Here is a 22,500-nt window from a genome sequence, read left to right as displayed (position 1 = left end):
TTCCATGGATTTGTATCTAGTAATTTATTCTAGTAATGCCGTATCTGCCTACTGCATGTTATCCCTTTCCCTACCACGTACCTTTAACTTCAAAACACCCAGCAAAAAAACTGGCGTTTCAGTAGCATTCATCAGTAAACAGACATGTATGGTTAACCCTGGCCTCAGTAAAGAAAGCTCATCCATTATTTAAGAACCATTTCTTCCCCCAAGTGGTCCACAACCTTCCATTTCCTGAATTTTTGCTTATAACACATATATTAAAGTCCAGAGCCATAGGTATGTATATCTCTCTCTCTCTCTCTCTCTCTCTCTCTCTCTCTCTCTCTCTCTCAAGTGGAAAGGAAGTCGTGTCTTCCACGCAATAATACCTGAGTGCACGAGACAGAAGGCCAAGGGTTTGTGTTTTGTTGCCTCTGACTTCTCTCGGATCTTTATATCGTATCGGAATTGTTTTTCTTTTCCTTTACGACTTTTATGTCGTTATGATATGGGAACACTTTTCCTGGTTTGCGGAGGGCTGGGACCTTAATTACACTTCCCGTATGTGGTTCTCTTTATTTCCATCTATTTGTTTCTATACTAAAGTTTGGTCTTATTCTTGAACTGTTGTTTCCAAGATGATTTGAAAACTGGTTTATTATTCTGGAATCTACTGGACGGGAACATTCAGCGGCGTTAAGAATGAAAAGTGAAGGAAAGAAGACCTCATGGTAAGGATCAGTAAAGGAAACGGAAGAGAGAAGTAGTAATGTGTTGACCAGAGAGCGACCAAAAAAAATTGGGATTAAGTGAAAAGAGGGATGTCAGGGTTAAAGAAGACAAAAAACCAGAGCTGAAACAGAAAAGTAGCAGTCATAATTATGCAGTCGGTAAATAAGAAATGAGAAAGAGAGGAAAAGATATGATTCTAATGAGTAACTGAAAATATCAGGAGACAAAAGAAACACTGTAGACTGTGGGGGTAAAAATAGAAAATAAAAAACTAGCATGGGAAAGAGGTGTTTGAAGGTTAAAGAAACAACACAAAGGAAATAAAAATTGGGAGTGGGATTGGATCCTCAAAAGAAAGACCATAGAATGCAGCTGGTGCGGGAGGAAACAAAAGTGGAGTAAAAAAAAAAAAAAAAGTAAGCGGGAAATGAAAACTACGGAAAAACGTAGATGAGTGAAATATATAAAGAAGAATCTTGAAACGGACGACGAAAAAGAGAAAGAAAAAAATCAGTTTAGCAACAACGAGTAAGGGAAAGGAAAACAGTGATAGGCATCAAGAGGAGAGATAAAAGAGTTATGGTCATGGTGGAAATGAAAAGGTGCGGTCAGTGTCAGGAATGACGGACAAAAAAAGAAATCAGAAAAAACGTTAACAATGGGCATCGATAGATAGAGAGCGGTAGTTACGGTATTAAAGAAAGTAAAATGAAGGAGGTTCGATCAGAAGTACAACAAAGGGTTCCTGTCAGAACTTCTTGAAACGACATTAGTCCAGTGGAACTGGTCATCTAAGACCTTTTGAAGGAAGCAAGAAAAAGAAAGGAAGGAATCAGGAAGACGTGATAGACCTACCACTTGACAGAAGGAGAGTTGTGAGAGTCATGAAAACAGAAGCAACAAGTAAATTTCAAAGCTTAGGCCATTTTAATGGTTCGGTGGTATAGTGGTCAGTATCGTGGTAGGCCACTTAGAAGTCAGGGTTTTGCGTCTCCCCCAAGGCGATAAAAAATCACAAGCTCTTTATCATGATCAGTTACTGCTGCGGTGGGAGGTTGAAACCAACATTTAAAAGCTTGAATTTCAAGTCAGTGGCCCCTGTGTGCTTGTTCCATGTGTATAGGTTTCATCTACTGAAATAATATTGATAATAATAATATTTAACAAAGAAGCAATTGTTGTATAGTGGCGTCCGAGGATTGCCGATTGCCAGAGTGGAGGCGATGTCATCACGCTCGAGGTTAACAGGCTGGGCTCTTCCTCAGGTATATATCGGCTGGCCATTGCTTACTAATTCTCATTCAAATAGGAAACTCAAGTTTAAATATGCCAGTTCTATGATTATCATTATGAGCAAGCTCAATCTATGGGAAGTACTTGGTTTAATAACAACTTTTAAACCTGCTTTAACCACTTGTTCGGTCCCCAGTCAAGCAAGTTTCGATTCTCTGGCATTCCATTGAGGGGTCAGAGATTTGTATTTCTGGTGATAGAAGTTTACTCTCGACGTGGTTCGGAAGTCACGTAAAGCCGTTGGTCCCGTTGCTGAATAACCACTGGTTCCATGCAACGTAAAAACACCATACAAACAAACAAACGAAAGCTTGTAGACCACAAAGATGAACAAGGAGTTTCATATAAAACTTAGTGACCTTGCCAAATATTGCAATAAAAGACGCATTCCCTGTTACAAGAACATATCATATGGAAGAAATATGATAGAGATTTGGTGAAAGCAATGAACCCAGACGTGGTATCCGCACTGTGGCCTGCGTAAGGCAAAAGTGTGTCAATTTCGAAATAAGGCTCCAAGTGTTTAAGCTAATTTCGGTAGATGTAGTACAAACACCTCACTTGAACCAAATAATGTGTATTAAGAGATATACATCCCAATTCTCATTAATTACATCAATTTCAACAAAAAATGTGCAAAGGAGAGGATTTAATATATCATTCTTTACATTATATGACACTTCCAAAGAGTGATTTTGGTTGTTACAAGATACAGGAATGAGACTAGACTATTGACGCAACTACTTGCAGATAAATACACTCGGGCACGTATGAATATATCATATATATATATAATATAATATTCTATATATATATATATAATACGTTATTAATATACATATAAATTTTAAATTTTATAATAAGATGTATATATGCATACATATAAATATACATATACACACATATATGTATGTGTGTGTTTGTATATATATATACCCAGCCCAACTATGCGGATATCACAACTAGTTTCGCTGCTTTTATATATTCATTAAGCCACAAAATATCCTTTAATAAGGAATTCGAGCTACTTCGTGAATATCCATGAAGGGGAATTTTTTAAGTGATAAATGGAATAGTACTGATGTGTCTACAACGTACGACGCACTACCTTTCCAACGACTGCAGTCGACGGTAGCCACTGAGCTATCATGGTGAAGGTGGGTTAATGTTGAAACTAAGTACAATTTCCCCGCTCTCGATGGGTAAACAAGTACGGCAGATTCTTCATAGCTCAGAGGATAGTACCGTCGACTGGAGTCGTTTGAAAGGTAGTGTGTCGGTCGTTGGCAACACTTCAGTACCATTCCATTTATCACTTAAAAAATTCTTCTTCAGGGATATTCACGAAGTAGCGCGAGTTCGACATTTAACGACACACACACACACACACACACACACACACACACATATATATATATATATATAATAACATTATTCCGTTTTCTCTATACTTTAACTGCGTGGAAAAATATGAGCTGACTCCCGTTAATCCTTAAAGATAAGCTTGTGTATACTAAAGTACATGACTGCAGAAACTCAAACACTTGCCATGTAAAAATTGGTTTTACTTATTTTTCTCCATACCATTAAATGAACAATAACTGGCAATGTTATTTCACTGATTATAATCTTTCCAGTCGTGAGAAAATAAAGGACGAAGAAAGGCTAAAGGAACGTACAGAGAGAGAGAGAGAGAGAGAGAGAGAGAGATAGAGAAATTAGAGAGGGAGGGGGGAAACGAGAGAGAAGAGAGAGGAGAGAGAGAGAAGCCCCACAGGGAAACAGTCAATCCATAGAGGCTCTATTATTGCCGACGACTGACGATGATCATATTCCTCATGATAAGCACCGGGAAGTTTCTCAAGGCTTTATGTTCTCTTTCCTCTTAACAAGGGAAACACATTGTGCGTCTTCCTTTTTTTTCTGCTGCAGGTGCTTAAGAAGAGCAAGACAATGTAATGTGTCACTTCGTCTTCCAGCTTCCAGGCGCAGCTGGAATATGGATCTCGGGTTCCGGAGATGCTGACAAAAGATGTGATTCTGCGACCTTATTCCGTTCAAGCTTCGTGTGGGCTTGGGAGAGAGAGAGAGAGAGAGAGAGAGAGGGGTAATCTTTAATCACTATAGTTTATAATTTGCCAGTATCATTATCTGGGATATTTCCAGGAGACCTCCTTGAATATTTCTGCATATATATATATATATATATATATATATATATATATATATATATATATATATATATATATATATATATATGCAGAAATATTCAAGGAGGTCTCCTTGGAAATATCCCAGATAATGATACTGGCAAATTATAAACTATGGTGATTAAAGATTACCCCTCTCTCCTCTCTCCTCTCTCTCTCTCTCTCTCTCATCCTCCTCTCTCCTCTCTCTCTCTCTCTCTCTCTCTCGTCTCTCTCTCTCTCTCCCAAGCCCGACACGAAGCTTGAACGGAATATTAGTTTTTACCATGACTGCTATTAATTTCGTAAATGAGATTAATCAGTCTAGGTTTTGTTATTGTGTGACTTTGAAAAAAGGAATGTGATTCCTATTACATCTCTCTCATGAAAAATCACGTCGGTATCCCTGAAGATGTCTTCTACTAGGGAAAACGGATTAATGTTGTATGTATATATATATATATATATATATATATATATATATATATATATATATATATATATACATAACATTAATCCGTTTTCCCTAGTAGAAGACATCTTCAGGGATACCGACGTTGATTTTTCATGAGAGAGATGTAATAGGAATCACATTCCTTTTTCAAAGTCACACAATAACAAAACCTAGACTGATTAATCTCATTTACGAAATTAATAGCAGTCATGGTAAAACTAATATTGTCCAGAGACAATGAGGAATCTTTATGCTGGTCTGAGAAATCCTTGCATTTTACGACGAAGCTCCCCAGCTTTCAGCTTAACTTCTTTTTAGTTTTCTGTCGAAGAAAACTTGTGATGGCTATGTGTCTGTCCGTCCGCAGTTTTTCTGTCCGTCCTCAGATATTAAAAACCACTGAGGCTAGAGGGCTGCAAATTGGTATGATAAGCATCCACCTTCCAATCATCAAACAGACCCAATTGCAGCCCTCTAACCATAGCAGTTTTTATTTTATTTAAGGTTAAATTTAGCCATGATCGTGCGTGTGGCGCCGTTATAGTTTTCAACAACACAGGCCACCACCAGGCTTTGCTGAAAGTTTCCTGGGCCATGTCTGAGTTTCATGGGCCGTGGCTGAGAGTTTCATACAGCATTGTACGTTGTACAAGAAACTGGATTGCACCGAGGCAACTTCGGTGCATTGTTTACTTGTTTATCTTGGCAAATTGCTACTGTGAATCTCAAAATGTTCCCTACAGTTAGGCTGCCGGACAGATAAAATTCTCTCAACTCGGGCCCAGGTGCAACAGGATTCAGCTCCAGGTGCATTGATAAAAGAAAAAAAAGAGAGAAAAAAATTCGATTACAATCCATCTTTTGGCTTGTGATGCAGCGGAGAACTTTTTATTTATTTATTTGCGCTTTGCTTTAAAACCATTTTATCCACTCATCACAGTTCTGTTGGGTATGACAAAAACTAAAACGTGCACTGAGTATGAAGCTATAGTAAGTCTACGTACATTTTTTTTATCTGCAAATAGAATAATTCTAATAACCAACTGGAAAAGGAATCAGATTGCATGTTTTATTATTATTATTATTATTATTATTATTATTATTATTATTAGACGTCTCAAGATACCAACGCTCCTTAGCGAAGAGTCTCTCCAGAATAAAATAGGACTAAAGTCATTGCCATAGTCATCCGTTAAATGCTGAATTAATAATGAGTCCCTTGTAGAAGGGACGGAAACCCTGCATCTGTGCCCACACACGCTTAGCCACTCGCCTCTAACTTCCACTTTCTCTCTAACGCCTGGATATCAAAGCCCTACCGCTCTCAAACTTTTTTCCATACACCACAGAGTTCTAGATAGTACATCACAATTTAATACTCTTTACTTTATCGGGATGCTTCCAAACCCTCGGATCTGTCTTCTTCTATGTTCTAACCTTTGTTAGCGCATCTTTGTATTGTTACATTTCTCAACAGTAAACAGTATGATGTTTACATAAAAATTTTGGGTTTTAACTCTCTAATAAAAGTTATGACAGCATGATTTTAGTAAAATATTTTCTCGCATAATTCATATAGAAATACCTACTTAGTTAACTCGTTTGTTTGTGGAACTGTTTAAAAGACAATAAAAGAATGGGCATGTACATTGCTTTCAAACAGTAAAATAAAAAAAATAAATAAAATAAAGAGAAAGTAATAAGTGAACATAATCTACAACACAAAGGGTGTGCGGTGAGCGGAGGTGTTATCTGTGTACTGCAGTCAGTTTCAATTTGTCATCAACCTGCTGTGAAGATGTGACAACCGCATGTGTAGCACGTGATTTGCTTACAATCAGTCAGTGTTTCTGATATCGTTGGTGCAGTGGAATTCCGATGCCAATAATTTAAGTGAAGCAAGATGCGGTAAAGAAAAAAAAATTCAACGTTACGTTGACTTATTTTTTTTTCAATAGTTCCATGTACTGTTTAGCTGAAATAAAATATCTCTGGAAAGAATAACGCAGTTATATACTGTATATAAATATTATACAATATAATAAGGATACCTTTAATTGACTTAAATTGAAAGAATTTATTATAATATAAAAGGAAAACAAAGTTATGCAGGTAAATGTAATAAATGTAATATATATATAATTTTTTTACCGGGATTTCATGGGGGAGGGCATAGGCCCCCCTGGTCCCTATGTGCGGGCGCCCATGAGAAGCACTCAAAAGACACCCGTGTATCAGATAGTCTAGTCAGATTAAATATAAACGAACGATGAGGTTTCAGTAATTATGTTATATCTCATTAGTATAGCCCAGGCTACACGTAGACCTAGTATATGCTCACAAATAGATCTAATCACAGATTTGTTTTTATCACACACATTCTACGTATAGTTTTATTGCTTGCGTTTCAAAATAACTTTTGACATCTTCGTCGGTAAACTGAAAAATAACTTTTAAGGTTTGTTACTGCTAAATACACGAAGCGGGGACAAGATAGACCTATGTTACTGATCAGCTAGATAATGCTCGCTTTCTTTAAAGCACAGTCATTCCATTTCTGTCAAAATTACTTTTTGATGTAACCATTATTTACCCATTCTGTCTAAATATCGTTCCAGTGCCTTAACAATAACAAAAAAGTATTTGTACGTCTAGGCTTCCGTGTGTCATCGTCACTCTAAGGATGACGGGAACTTAGTGGAATTTAAAACTATTGTTTGATAAGTCATTTGCCAAAATAACTTATGTAATCAGCGAGCTATTATAATGATTTGTATACTCAGCCAAAATGGCAATGGCTGCTCCATTTACCTCCCCCAGACAGCCTTATTAACCTACGAATATTATTAACCTACGAATATCATTGGCATAGAAGAAATGATCAAAATACCTTTCAGTCCCGGTCGCATAGCCAGATGTCTTTTGATTTTCCTACAGTGAGATAAAACATAATTATATAAAAACCATCATTCGCTTACATGTGATCTGAGTAGACTATTATAAGCTCCACATTCGTGTCCCTGTACTTTTGTACTCTCGAAATAGTACATCGGCACCTTTATGATCTAAATAAGGCGTGAGGGTTCTTTATAAGCATAGCAATGCATTACTGAAGAAATAGTTTGCATCTTTATCAAAATATGCTGACGATATCGGAATCATTGATTTCAGCGTATTGGTCATATCTACCTGAAGCCTACGTTTGGGAGTGGACAGATAGAAAGAACTGGACTAGTAGGCTACTACGTAGTTTGTGGGCACAATTTTCTGTGTCGAAAATGATGACAGTGGTTGCAGGTCCACAATAATATAGCATGTGAGTAAATGGTCTTTAATGGATATTAAAAGCTTTCGAACCATGTACTAAGTAGCCTACACTACGTAGTTTTGTGCACCACCACCAGGCAGTGCTTCTCGCTGAGTTCACACGATCTTTCGGAATGTGAGTTTTTCCGTAAATGTCAAGTCAAGTCATCTTAGTTTTAACAGGCCACTGAGCTGAATAATAGCTCTCCTAGGGCTGGCCCGAAGGATTAGATAGTTCTACGTGGCTAGGAACCAATTGGTTACCTAGCAACGGGACCTACAGCTTATTGTGGGATCCGAACCACATTATATCGAGAAATGAATTTCTATCACCAGAAATAAATTCTTCTGTTTCCGCGTTGGCCGAGCAGAGAATCGAACTACAGATTGGTACCCGAGCGCGAAATCCACTCGTCCAAGGAGGAACTAATCCGTAAATGTCATTCCGACGACCATGTGAACAGCGGATTGATGGATTTCTCTTGCAGGTAGAGCTTATGGAATGGATGGAAGACTGATCTGGTGTTTTGAGTCAAGTTGAATGTCGGTGTCGGCGTGTCACTCGTGTCAGTGATTTCATGTAATCCGAGAAGTGCACTTCTACACCGAGATGGCAACGCTTTCTAAAATAATGATAAAAGTCATTCACATCAGTCAATGTTATTTCATGCAAGAGACTTGAATGAGTGAAAACGTTACGTTTCTTTGTCAAGTTTTTCACCCATTGTTTGCGGATATGACTTGTCTTTAAAATAAATTGCCAGCATTATGGCAACACTCGTTTTCTCCCTGTTGCTCATCCCGAGTTCATGCAGGACAACATTGCGTTGTGACTGATGAAAGGAATGACGTACCACAATGATCGTGTATGTTCAGGAATGACAGTCTCCAAATACAGCCAACGCTGAGAATGAAATTCAAGAATGATCGTACGTACTCGTCTTAGAGCCTCGCGACTGGCTAGCTTCAAACACCCGGGACCACGAAAATCGAATAGGCGGTTAGAGTGGCTTGCGATTTGTTCTCGTTCATTATCTTCATTATGGCATGTTGGGCAGTTCATAATTACAGAAATGGCCACAGTAATTCTTCAAGAGAAAATTGATTAACATTTCGCAGGTAAGCACAGCATACTGAGTATAATTTTGCGCTAGTGAGATAAATGTCGTGTTAGTAGTACTATACAAGTAGTACGCTTTCTCCGTGAAAGTATTTTCAGCTCGTCATTTTGCTACATACATGTAGTAGATGTAGAAGCGATTTCAATTTTGACTTCGGAAGATCATGAGTCTTACGTAATATGCAACATCATATAAAGTAAAAAAAAAAAAAGTTATTGCTCGTTGTTGAAAATGCTAATTAGTAAGTAGGCCTATTGGCTAGGTTACTGATTGTGTCAACAAGTCTCGTCTTGTAAACATGTTACTGCGATGCCAAGGGGCGCTTGCATTATTCTCTATATACCATCAGTTTTTTTTTTATATTTGAAAAATTATGGGTTAATATGTTTTCATACAAAATGCCGATGGACATAATATCGAGGGACATAATGTTGACGGATATAATGTCGATGGACTAAATGTCGACGGACAAAATGGCGGCATTTGTTCAAGTAGGACAAAATGTCGACTTTTATTTAGTTATTTATTCTTCTTTCTCTTTCATTTCATAATAATACAGGTTAAAATGATAGTTCCGAAATAAACAAACTTGACAGTCAATCGCATTTTAATGAATCACAAGATGGCTCGATTGTAGAGCTACAAGTTTATTAAAGACAATATAATTAATTAAAAAGTGTTACAAAAGATATAATGAATACAAAATTTATCTATTAAGTGTAAGCGCATTATTCCTGCGTGGCATGTCATCTGCGACACAACTATGAACTGACCAGAGTTAGAATCATAGCAGGGTTTACGTCGTCGTCCACGTCGAACTACACCTAACCAGGTCACTTCAAATTACGCCAGAAATTCGTCGAGAGCACATTCCATTTCTTCAGTTAGGGAACCAAGAAGCTCTTCAAAAAAGCATACACGTATTCAGAAGGAACAAATGCCAATGCTTGAAGCTGCTTTATGATGGATGCATTACTGGTTTCAGTATACCAGGATTGTAAACCCAATGACTGGATTTTGCGCCATAGACATTGACCGAAATGGAAAAAACACCCATAAACGATAGTATCTGGAAATGTCTTCCTTATACAGTTAATAGCGGCTCTTTCGAAATCGACATTGATAAGAGGTTGGGTTCAAATTGCGGTCTCTCAAAAATTTAAAAATGAACTCGTAAGTTTACTCATCCTTTTTTATTTTAAGGGAAAACACCATTGGTAGTGTTTTGTTATTTGTCACAAGGGCATGAATAGTATACAACTGCTTCCCAACAGGGTGAGAATCAAATGTCCCATCGCAAAGCCACGTTGAATAGGTTTCTAACATTCTTAGATTGTTAGGCGTTGAGTAAATGATAATAGTCCGCAAAATCGTGCGACTAAAAAGCTTCTCGTCTTGTAGTTGTCGTCAAATCTTCATCTTCATTTACACTGCGCTGTCGCCTAATTGCGCGCGCAATTGACTCCTTCTTTGGCAAAGCCCCTCAGTGATATGTTTGCTGTAGCGTTGTGAATTATATTTGAGGGAATATCATCTGTACCGCTGGCCATGTCTTTTATTTTGTTCTGGATTCTTAGAGCATCACATCTGAGACTATTTGCCTGGTGAGAATGACTTGCAAAAGAAAGTACAGTATCGTTAGAAGTTGTTATTTGTCCACCACAATATCCACGCTTTTCACATCGCCATGAGAGCCTATCTTCCTTTCGCTTATCGACAACGTAAGCATAGCCTTCGTAAAGAAGTTTCTTGCCGCCTTTGTTCGTTTTTGTTATCTCCATTATAGTCATGGGCAGACCGAAAAAGACAATTTCTCTATACTGCAGGTCTTGGAGAACTAATGGAATTTGAAAAAGCCTTTTTCGCTGCGAATTTCAAAAATCATTCTTTGTTGAGAATACATTTGTTAGGCATTAGATGGCTTGTAAAACGAAACAAGACAACTACCGGTGCTGGAATATGTAAAAAAAATATGTAAGCAAAAACTGATTTATCATTATTATTATTATTATTATTATTATTGTCGACATTTTGTCCTACCCGAACAAATGTTGACATTTTGTCCATCGACATTATGTCCGTCGACATTGTGTCCATCGGCATTTTGTCTGCACACCCCCATAGGTAGGTAATAGCAAGAACATAGGTGATAGCCTAGGCTACACCTATGCTCTTTAACGACTCTGTATCATTAAACCGTGTTCTAACTACAACTGAATTTCCATTATATATATAAAAAGTAATTTCTCCATGGTAAATGTTACCGAATCATTAGGCCAATGAAAAAAATTAAGAATAGTAACAAAAGGAACCGAATTTTGGGCAAGCCAACGTTAGGCAAATGACTATTGATTCAACAGCTATTTTGGTTGTTCCTTCCTTCTTTTAAGAACAATTTTTCTCGGGATAGGTCAAAATTAGTCTTATGGTAGCCCTTATTTAACAATTCCAAGTATTTTTTTAAAGAGAATATATAGTTATTTGTCTGCTTGAGAAGGGGATAAATTTTTCTAAGAGTATTTTTACATGCAAAATTCTTTACGTCAGTATTTGTAAATATACCGTTCAGTAAAAATTAATTTACATTGAATAAAATATCCTCTTGTGATGTTAAAAGAGATGTAAAGAAGCAGTGTGCTGCCTTAGTGTTTTATCACTACAATATAGTAGTACCTACTATGTGCTGGACCTGGTGTTTCAATTTGGCTGCTCGAGGTCACACGCTCGGCACGGAGATCGCCACTCCATGTTATTGACACTTTATGCATAATCATATAAATTCCAATTGATGCTTGTCGTCTTGCATATTGAATTATTTTTCATAAGTCACTATAAATTCGGCATGAAATATGGAGACTAAAAGTATAAGATTGTCGCTTTGGATGACCTTTGTGAAAATGCACGTAAAAAGAGCAAAAATGTGAATGAAAATGGTGTGTAACGCTAATTTTCTGTAATGAAACTACGCCACTGATAAAACTTAGAATGTAAAAGTGGCATGGCCACTACGGTATTATCATGGTATATATCGAAGAAAACACTACAACGTTGGAATGTCTACTATGGGGAATTGCAAATGGCTCACATAATAGAGTAAGATGCGCAAAGTAATGTCAGCAATGCCGCGCTTTCCTTAAGGGTGATGGACTTCAGTTCATCATCGAACGAAGATGATTAACTGTGTTCAGGAATGAAATTATTGCGAGCGACTAGAAATTGGACGGTAGCCTCTACTAGTAAGACTAAAAAGGTCGCTTCCCGTCCTTTGTAACATAGTAGGCAGACGAAAGCAAAGACAAGATCAAAACAAAACAGAACAAAAAACATCATCCACTGATACGCTTTTATTCCGAAGATTTCATTCACTATGACTCTCTCTCTCTCTCTCTCTCCTCTCTCTCTCTCTCTCTCTCTCCATGCTATATTTTGTTCTCATAGTTATGTGTTATTTTTTCCAAGGCACGTATCACGTACATGTACGAGGATTATAACTAAGCCGAAAATTCCCCAGCAGGCACGAACACTGTCGTCTCAACACGTCAGCCTTCTCACCCAATATCCTAGGTCTCGCCCTGCATTTGCTGCAGACAGGGCATACTTGATCTGTTGATCGAGGTAATGACCTTGTATTGCTTCATCATTCTCACATTGATGAAGAAGCATATAATAATAATAATAATAATAATAATAATAATAATAATAATAATAATAATAATAATAATAATAATATAATACTCGGATTTTGTAAATTATTGTATTCATGTAGTTAGGTATTTTATTTTAAAGTAACATATTTATCCCAGTGTGAAATATATAAATATAGTATATATATATATATATATATATATATATGCTATATTCAGTTGTTAGCAGAAATAATCTCTCTCTCTCTCTCCGCTCTCTCTCTCTCTCTAGTGATTCCACGAGAGGATTTTGGTACATATATATATATATATATATTAATATATATATATATATATATATATAATATACACATATATATATATACATATATATATATATATATATATATATATAATATATAGATAATAGATATACATACATACATATATATATATATACATGTATATATAGATATATAATATATATATATATATATATATATACATAACAATACTATATATATATAATATATATATAAATATATAATAATATATATATATATATACGTACATATATATATATATATATATATATATATACATATATATATCTATATATATATATATATATATTATATATATATAGATATATATATATATACCCACAAATCCCTCTCGTGGAATCACTAGAGAGAGAGAGAGAGAGCTATATGTATTTCTGCAGACAACTGAATATAGCAGTCTTATTCACCGACCCATATCCAGGTATGGGTTTAAGAAAAGAAGTCAGTGACGGAGGGGAAGAGAGAGAGAGAGATCTGAAGTCAGAGCGAGGGTGAGCAGAGAGAAAGAGAGGCAATTTAATATCCCGGGGGGTTTACCTGCAAACAAAATATCGAACGTCTGTCATCGGTTCTAACGGGTCTTTGTTATGTTTTACAAAAGCTCCCCTGGAATACAATAAACCTGAAGTGGAAATGTTTTTAACCTTTGTTAGAATGCTTCATAGAGCTCTTTTCACAATTTAAACGTCAAAATATCTGATTTACTTGGATTTAATTTGCTCTGAACGTTCCGAATAAATTAGGATTTTCAAGCAGTTTCTAAGGAAAAGGTCATGAAGAACGCTTTGGAATTAACTTTATTAGAATGTCGTCTACTTTTCATTAGCTGAATTTTAGAAAAATGAAATAATGAAAGAAACCAAAAGGTGACAGATATACCATGTTTTGTTTAAAAAAGGACAAAATAGAAAGCGAAATTGGCTTGGTGGATATCAGGAAAGAGCCTCCTTCTTTACTTAATTTTTTCTTTCTAGGCTTTATAATTTCTAAATCCATTGTGACTGCCCTTCCCCAGTTGTGGCAAACCTGACAAGTTCCTTATTTGCCTTACAAGGCGTACAGCTCCACCTTGTTGATAATTTGCTTTCGGAGCTTTTTTCAATGACATATGGTCAAGTTTATTGATACTTTCTATGAAATCTTTGTAAATAATGTATAAATTCTGTTGTTGTTCATTATATCATTATTGTTTTTTGTTCTTTTGATTATTGCTATGTTGATGTTGTTATGAGTCTATAAATTTTCATTCTTTCAGGAGGCACCGAGTTGAACCCTGGGCTGTTACTCATTACTGTAAAAGGATTGCAGATTACTTTGCTCAAATATTCAGGGCATAAGTTCAAATTTCCTTATTCTCTAGAGTTGTGGCAGTAATAACAATTCGGTGTTTTTATCTGACACACTTACAAGTACTAATAAATTAAAGGATGAGATTTTTAATCCTAGGGTTTGATGGTCGTGACTTTGTGTATTTGCTGTTTACCGCAATCCAAATATCATTGATTCTGCATATGACTGTCTCTTGGAGATAGTTGGTATGGTTCAGTCACAGGATTCAAAAGTTTCATTCGTTATTTTTAGGGACTGAAGAGCAAAGCACAGCAGTCTTAATTCATATTCTACAGATCAACATGGACATTCTGCTCTTGAGTTCTGTGTATCCTCCGATTTTGTCCAGCTAATCAAGGAACCCACGCGTATTTCTGGTAATAGATCAGACCTCATATTCAGAGATGTTCCAGGTATTGTGTAGTCCAAGGTCTGTGAATATATAGGTACTATCAATCACTGCGCCATTGAGATGGACATATTTACAAATCAGTATATTCCTATTGTCACTATTGGAAAAATAGACTGGTTAAAATTAGAGCCAATTGGGATTGCATTACTGAAGCTTGTCAGGCACTGAATAATTTAGATGCTATATCAGATCCAGATCCCAAAATGTTAAATGAAATGCTGATGGCTACTTTAGTAAGCCTAGAAAGGTAATTAAATTCCGGAAAAATGATCACCATAGTTCGACGGTACATGTAGACGAGCTTACCATGACAAACAGACCAAATTCAACACATGGAAATAAAATTTTTCACATGAAAATTACACCATTTTTGTTGAATTTCACCAAGCTGCAAATAGAATCTACCACATAGCTAAGAGAAATTACATTTCCTTAAACAGGAAATTTGAAGGAATTACTTGGCATTATCTGTGGTAGACCAAATTGGCGTCATCTATATCTTTGCATCAGACTTGTCTTTCATTCTACTACTGCTAACAGGAGATAGTAGATTGGTTATTGGCCCTAAGAAAGAGGTTGAAATGCTTCATCGAGCTTTTAACGCTAAGCAATCAGTTCAGAATCTTCCACTCACTGATACTTGTCATTCTGAGCCTGTTCTTTCAAAATTTACGTTTTGCTTAGGGATGTTAAGAAAATTCTGGATAAACAATTCAGTATAAACTTGATAGCTGGTATGGAAAAGATCCTGATGGTTTCTTCCCTTTGTTTTTCAAAAAGGTGACTAGTTGGTTGTCTCCCAAGATTGGTAGATTTTATATATTTTTAGGTCGACACAGTTTCTTTATAGATGAGGGCAAGCATAATTGCACAGTGCCTCTGCAAACTGCCGTAACTACGGGCCAATTTTTATTCTTCCTGTTCTCTCCAGAGTCGCAGAAAAACTTATTTTAAAGCTACTATGTGGCGTCTAGAGGATTGTTAGGTGATAATCAATAACCATATAGGAAGCAGTTAGATACCTGTGATTGTCTTTTAGATTTGACATGCCATTTGCAAGAGAACCTTGGAAAGGGTTTTGAGAACAGACGTTCAGATAGATTTTAGTGCTCCTTTCGATTTAGTCAACTGCAAGACACTTATTAATAAACTTCAGAATCTTAGAGTTGGTGGGTATGCTTTAGGCTTACTTCAAGATTTTCGTTCAGATGGAAACCAGCAAGCTGTTGTTGATAGGATCTTTAGCAAAGCAAGACCTATTGTGTCTGGAATTCCTCAGGTAAGTGTTCTTGGTCCACTGTTATTTTTATTGTATAAAAGTGATACGGCTATTGGCCTGGAAAACGAGGTTGTCCAGGATGCCTGTCGGTGTAGTAAAGCTGCCCTGAATCTCGATAGTGACATGAAGCTGAGTAATGAATGGTGTAGTTGGTAGGGTATGAGGCTGAACTCCAGTTAAAACGAAAACACTGTTGAACAGCAGAACTCGAAGCCATTTTCCCCCCCATCCTTCCCTTCAGGTGGATAGGACGCTGCTGATTGCAGGTATGTGTAACTTTAGACTCGCATCTTACTTTTGAGAAACATCTAATGAACGGTGTCAGCAAATGCTGCACGTAACGCCTCATATATTTATAACTGATAAAATCAATGCAACCTGTTTCAGGTCATTTGTCCTTCCTTTACTAGAATGCTGTTCTCCGGTGTGAATGTCTGCTTCTGCCAGATAATTATCTCCTTTTGATAGACGGGTTCGTGGTGGCAGGTTTCTGTTTCCCAATATTAGTAGTTATGACTTGGAGCGTCGACGGATGGTGTCTGGGTTTTCAATTTTATTATGTTGTATTTTAAGAGAGATCTTTCACATTCGCAATTGATCTATGATCATCTTTTTTTCTGCCGAGAGGTACCAGAGTTGCAGAAAAGCAACACCAGTGTGCAGAAAATATGCCTTGCCATCGAACCTCTCAGTTCCAGATGCCCAATACACTTAGGCTACACCGTTGGATTATGGAACAAGTCTCCCTGAGGATGTTGTTCGATTGCAACTTCAAATGGTAAAGCGAAGATACAATGCATTACTACCCTAATACATTCACGTTGCATTTTAATAATTTACTTACATTTGTATTCATTAATTATATTTTACTTTTCTATATCCCTTTACCCAATACTACTGCTTTCATATGAACACTGTATTCTTTGAATTGTTCCATATGAATAGGGTTAGTCTTTTGAAGGATAATAATAATAATAATAATAATAATAATAATAATATACTAATAATAATAAATAATAAATAATAATAATATATTACATGTATATATATATATATGTTATATATATATATATATATATATATATATATTATATATATATATTATATATATATATTATATATATATATATATATATATAGTATATATATATATATATTACTCGTATTAGGCTTCAATAAGACACCCATGGTTTTATGTTCCAGATTCTTTAGTTCACATAGCACAAGGACTCAAAGGAGTAACAGTCTCCTTTTCAGTGACCAGTCCTAGCCCAGTATGAGTAATATAATAATGTATACACAGTGAAGTTGTTGGCTATTTTGTGTTATATATATATAGTATATATATATATATATATATATATATATATATATGTGTGTGTGTGTGGTGTGTGTGTATGTGTGCGTGTGACTGTGTCTGTGTGTGCTTGTTGTGCGTTGTACATACTATATGTGTGTAAGAATACATCATTTGTGGTACTATGACATTTACTTTAGCGGCTTTTCGCACCTATGTTGTAAATCTTTCTGTTAGCATTACTTATTCTAGCTCCATGAAATTATTGTTTTTGGGCAGGGAAGACAACTTTTAAACCGATTGAATGGAAATTTCCCATGCTACTAAAGCTCTGGGTGTTTCTAACATGGTCCCTTATTTATGATAGTACACTGAATTGACAGATGTGCTGTTACGCCGGTTACTCTTAGAAAAAAGATCAACTTCTTGCCTTTTCACAGACCGTTTCGAACAAGAGCTGCTATATGACGTATCTGTGACGCAGAGTCATCCCCAGGATAGATAAAATGGCATCAAACCCTACTACTATGAAATTCAGGGCCTCTGTAACACGGTTTTTTGGATTTTGCTCCTTATCAAAGCATCGGATGTAGCTGAAAGTTGACATATGTATAATTCACGACTACACACAAATTTTGTCAGCATTATCAATAACCTAAACCCGATAGTTTTAATTTTTATAGAGTAAAAATTATCTAGCCGACGCCATGGCCAATGATTGCGAGCCAAGAGTTGAAAAACATTCATTACGTAAGCAAGGTAAACATCGTTTTACGAAATGTTGCCCCACCCATCCACCAGACAGAAACCCATTCACCTTATTCCATTGGCTCTGAAACCCATAGTATTTAGTTAAGAATGGCTAACAGGATTTGGAATTGTCCCCGTGGTTGCAAAACTGCATTTGTCTTAAGACTTGCAACTTTATACAGCCAAGAGAAAGCCCGTGGCCATACTTACTATAGCCTGAATAGGTAATTATTCAGTTTCTGGTTTAAATCCAATGTTTATGGTCTGATTTGTATTTAGCGTAACGTGATTATAATACTTGTAATGTCATTCAGGATTTTGAACATTTCCATTTACTATTCACTATACCACCAAGAGAGAGAGAAAGAGAGAGATTGTATGTAAACAGTCTTTATATAACTATTTTTGTTAAAATAAGATTTTTATCCAAAGTAAATAAAAGCTTATATTTGCTAAACTCTCCAGCAGACCAATGGATCATCCGATATATTTTTTCTTCTTCTTCTTTAGTCTGTACGACCATGTTGGATATAAAGACTTTATGAATGGCGGAACGATACATAGATGTGGATGGGGTATCTGTGCTAGCGTAGTAATACTACTGTAGCAGTAGTGCCGCAAAACAAAATTAGTAATAGCAGCAATACACATGAATTAAACGTTAGGCCAACTGCTGGATCCCTGAGGATCATTTAGAACTTCTTACAACTACTCGAGAAATTAGTTTTATAGCCAGAAGTTAGATTTTCAAATACAACAATGTCCATGATAGCCTTCATTGTTATCCTGAATTATAACGAGGCCAAAGTGGGTGGAGCCTCATGAAGTCATCATTCTGACGATAATTAATGGTGAAGGTTTAAAGCCAAAATACGGTACCGTCTATTTTTTTTTTTTTTTTTTTTTTTAGTAAATAGGTAGATAGCCGATAAATAAAAATTGCTTGACATTGTATACAGCAGTTATCAAATCAAGCTTGTCTACTATGTGTTTGAAAATTACCAACTAAACCCTACATCTTGTCAATCTGATTGTGACCTATAAAGTAGATTATAATTTCTTAGGACACTTATTTTGGGAGTTAGACTATTAATCGAAGTGTTTTTGTATCTATTAACATATTTTGTTGGTTTGTTCATTATGACAATTATCAGTGGAGAGGATTCAGAGTTCATAAGGTGTACTGCTTTGCTTGTATTTAAATTTTTGTCATTGTTGCCAGAGGTATAGCCTTCGTTACGTATAGCCAATCATCCATCGAGAAGAGGGAAGAAATTAAATGCCTGTCATAAGTTACGTAACGAGTGCGTTTCGAAACTTTTCTCTGAGTAAGTTGGCCCGTCTTCAAAAAAAGTCACTTTTACATTATAAGTACCAAATTTATTCAACCTACGTAATGCAGAATACAGTCAAAATTTATGTGTAGATATAATGTGTATTCTGAATAAGCGTTATATCTATGAAATACATAGATAAAAAGTTGTTGTCAAAAAACCGTGTTACAGAAGCCCTGAATCTCATAGTAGGTCAAACAACCATTTGAAAAGGTATATTGGAGGATACGCTATACCGGCGTCACATACACGTCACCACTTTTGCGGATGGTTGGGTGGCTAAAGGCAGCTTTAATTAACCTCCTTTTCTTAAGTAAAAAAGTTAATGAAACACATTTGGCAATGCACAGTACTTCAGAAAATTAGGAGGAAGTTTGAAACACTCAGTACTTTAGTGGCATGGAAATTCATAAGGAGGTTTACAAGTTGTTCGCGAAAAAAACTACGTCTATGTCATGGCCTCTGGAATGCACAGTAGGTATATTCAGTTCTTGGAATTATGACCAGCAAGAATTGGTAGTCGCTTCCGAACCATTCAGGTGTAAGGACGTTGGACTAGCAGTCTTATGCCAAAATTACTTGCCGAAAACCTGGTCATTGCTTTCTGAAGCTACTCTGTTGAAAGGGGAAATATATATATATATATATATATATATATATATATATATATATATATATATATATGATATATATATATATATATATATATATGAGTGGTAAAAATGGTCTATTACAAAAGAATTCCATCTGATAAAAGAAGCCCATAAAAACGCTAAAATATAGAAAGTAAGTACTATATTTCAGAGAATGCTGTCTCTCTCTTCAGGTAGGTAACGAAGAAGCAAAGTTACAGTAAAGGCAGTATTTATACTAGGAGAACCATCCACAGGTAGCCGCTTAACTAGGTCACCTCGGTTGACAATTTCTCTTTGATCTTCTGAAGCGTTGGTTGAAGGAGGAATTTACCTATGATATCTGAATCCCAGGCGCCCTTGAGATGCTCATTACTTTTCTTTGTTTAATCAAGGCCGACTTTATCATCTGGCTCTTGTACCAACATTTGCTGCTATAACTTATATGTGACAAATTCAAATTCCAGTTTTTCTTTGGTTATTGTTATTTATATGGTTAAAAATAGCTGTGCTCTCTTCTCCATTCCTAACTGACTGTTTATGTTCTATTTATCTCTAGGGCTGTGACCAATCTTACATCCGTTTTACAGGTAAATCACTTCCCCAGAGATTAATACAGCATAAACAGTCAGTTAGGTATGGTCAACAGAGCTCAACTATTTTTAACTATATAAATAAGAATAACCACAGCTTAAACTTGGAATTTATCATGTGTAATTTATAGTAGCAAATGTTGGTACTAGAGCCAGATGATAGAGTCAGCCTTGATTAAACAAAGACAGGTAATGAACATCTCAAGGGAAGCCTGGGATTCAGATATCATAGATGAGGTCTTCCTTCAACCAACCCTTAAGAAGATTAAAGAGAAATTATCTACCGGGAAGATTTAGATATCCGGCTACCTGCGGATGGATCTCTTGGTATAAATACTGCCTTCTCTGTAACTTTTCTCATTCATTACCCACCTGAAGAGAGAGATAGCAGACTCTGAAATATAGTACTTACTTTCCATTTTTTGGCGTGTTTATGGGCTCCTTTTATTATTATTATTACACAACCCACCACACACACACACATATATATATATATATATATATATATATATATATATATATATATATATACATATATATATATATATATATATATATATATATATATACATATATATATATATATAGATATATCTATATATATATATATAGATATATATAGATATATATCTATATATATATATAGATATATATCTATATATATATCTATATATATATATATATATACATTATATATATATATATATATATAGATATCTATATGATATACTATATATATATATATATATATAGATATATATATATATATATATATCTATATATATATATATATATATATATATATATATATATATATATATATATATATGCTGCAGTTTGTTTGTCACAGTCTTCTTCTAACAAAAGATTTAGGTTACTTATTTTACTTTCCACAAAAAAAATTTTCATGTTTTGAATGTGCGTTTATCAACATGATATCTTTCATCATAGATTAGCTCGCGTTTTGGATATTACGCTTTAAACGCATCAAAAGGAATTCCGAAATTTAACCCATAAAATTGAAATACTTACCTATATATTTAGTACTTTATACATGTAATCGCTAAATAAATTCTTAAAAATCTAAGTATAAGGATTGTCTTCCAGGGAGCAGTTCTTGTTCATGAATTATAAGCAACGAATCACAAACATAAAAGGTCGAATTTACAGAAGGCTTTTAATAGGGAAGGAAATATGCAAACCAGGGGGGCATTTCTCCTCTCTGCACAGCCATCACAAATCTGCTCCGGCTCCTCTTTGTTCTTTTCGTCTCACGGCGTCCGAGGTAATATGACGCAGTTCGTATTTTCAGCCCTCCCCCCGTCACCCGCCCCCCACACCCCCCAATTCCACTCTCTCTCTCTCTCTCTCTCTCTCTCTCTCTCTCTCTGTCTCTCTCTGTCCTACAACTACTGACTGGGTCAGAAATTCAAAATATTTTTCTTTTCCTAAAAATAAGGACAATGTCCAATCCTAGCACTTGTTTTGGATTTTTCGTTGTGCTGCTTTTCACTTGTTTTTTTTTTTCCCGTATGAACTATTCAAAACTATTTCTGAGTCAGAAACAGTACATCTATGCAAGTCATTTGTTTATGTTTGTTCGTATTTGCGAATGTGTTTCTGTGTACAACCTTGATAACGCGTTGCTTTCTGAATTAATAAAGGTGAAATAGGAAGCCTGCTTTTTTTTTACCATTTTACATTAGGTTCCCTTTATGCTACAAAGATTACGGAATTCTTCTTTATGTCTCTTCCTTTCTGTTTGTCTGTGGTACCCCCACCCCTCTAATACTACTTCCTACATCTAGCCTAAGTAAGGCTATCAATTAC

At 35.7% G+C, this 22,500-nt stretch overlaps 1 protein-coding gene and 1 long non-coding RNA gene across 2 annotated transcripts in view; one reads left to right on the top strand and one right to left on the bottom strand.

Annotated features, from left to right (window-relative positions):
• The window catches only part of LOC135207261 (uncharacterized), a 183,315-nt gene that overhangs the window by 78,197 nt on the left and 82,618 nt on the right, over positions 1–22,500 (bottom strand). The gene's annotated exons all lie outside the window — the stretch shown is intronic.
• The window catches only part of LOC135207262 (uncharacterized), a 147,493-nt gene continuing 133,803 nt past the window's right edge, over positions 8,811–22,500 (top strand). Inside the window, exon 1 of the long non-coding RNA XR_010312940.1 lies at positions 8,811–9,075. This is a non-coding gene — a long non-coding RNA (uncharacterized LOC135207262). The remainder of the gene's footprint in view (positions 9,076–22,500) is intronic.

The sequence above is a fragment of the Macrobrachium nipponense genome, chromosome 32, assembly GCF_015104395.2.
Source record: "Macrobrachium nipponense isolate FS-2020 chromosome 32, ASM1510439v2, whole genome shotgun sequence".
Classification (NCBI taxonomy): Eukaryota; Metazoa; Arthropoda; class Malacostraca; order Decapoda; family Palaemonidae; genus Macrobrachium; species Macrobrachium nipponense.
This window is presented reverse-complemented; position numbering and strand designations above follow the sequence as displayed.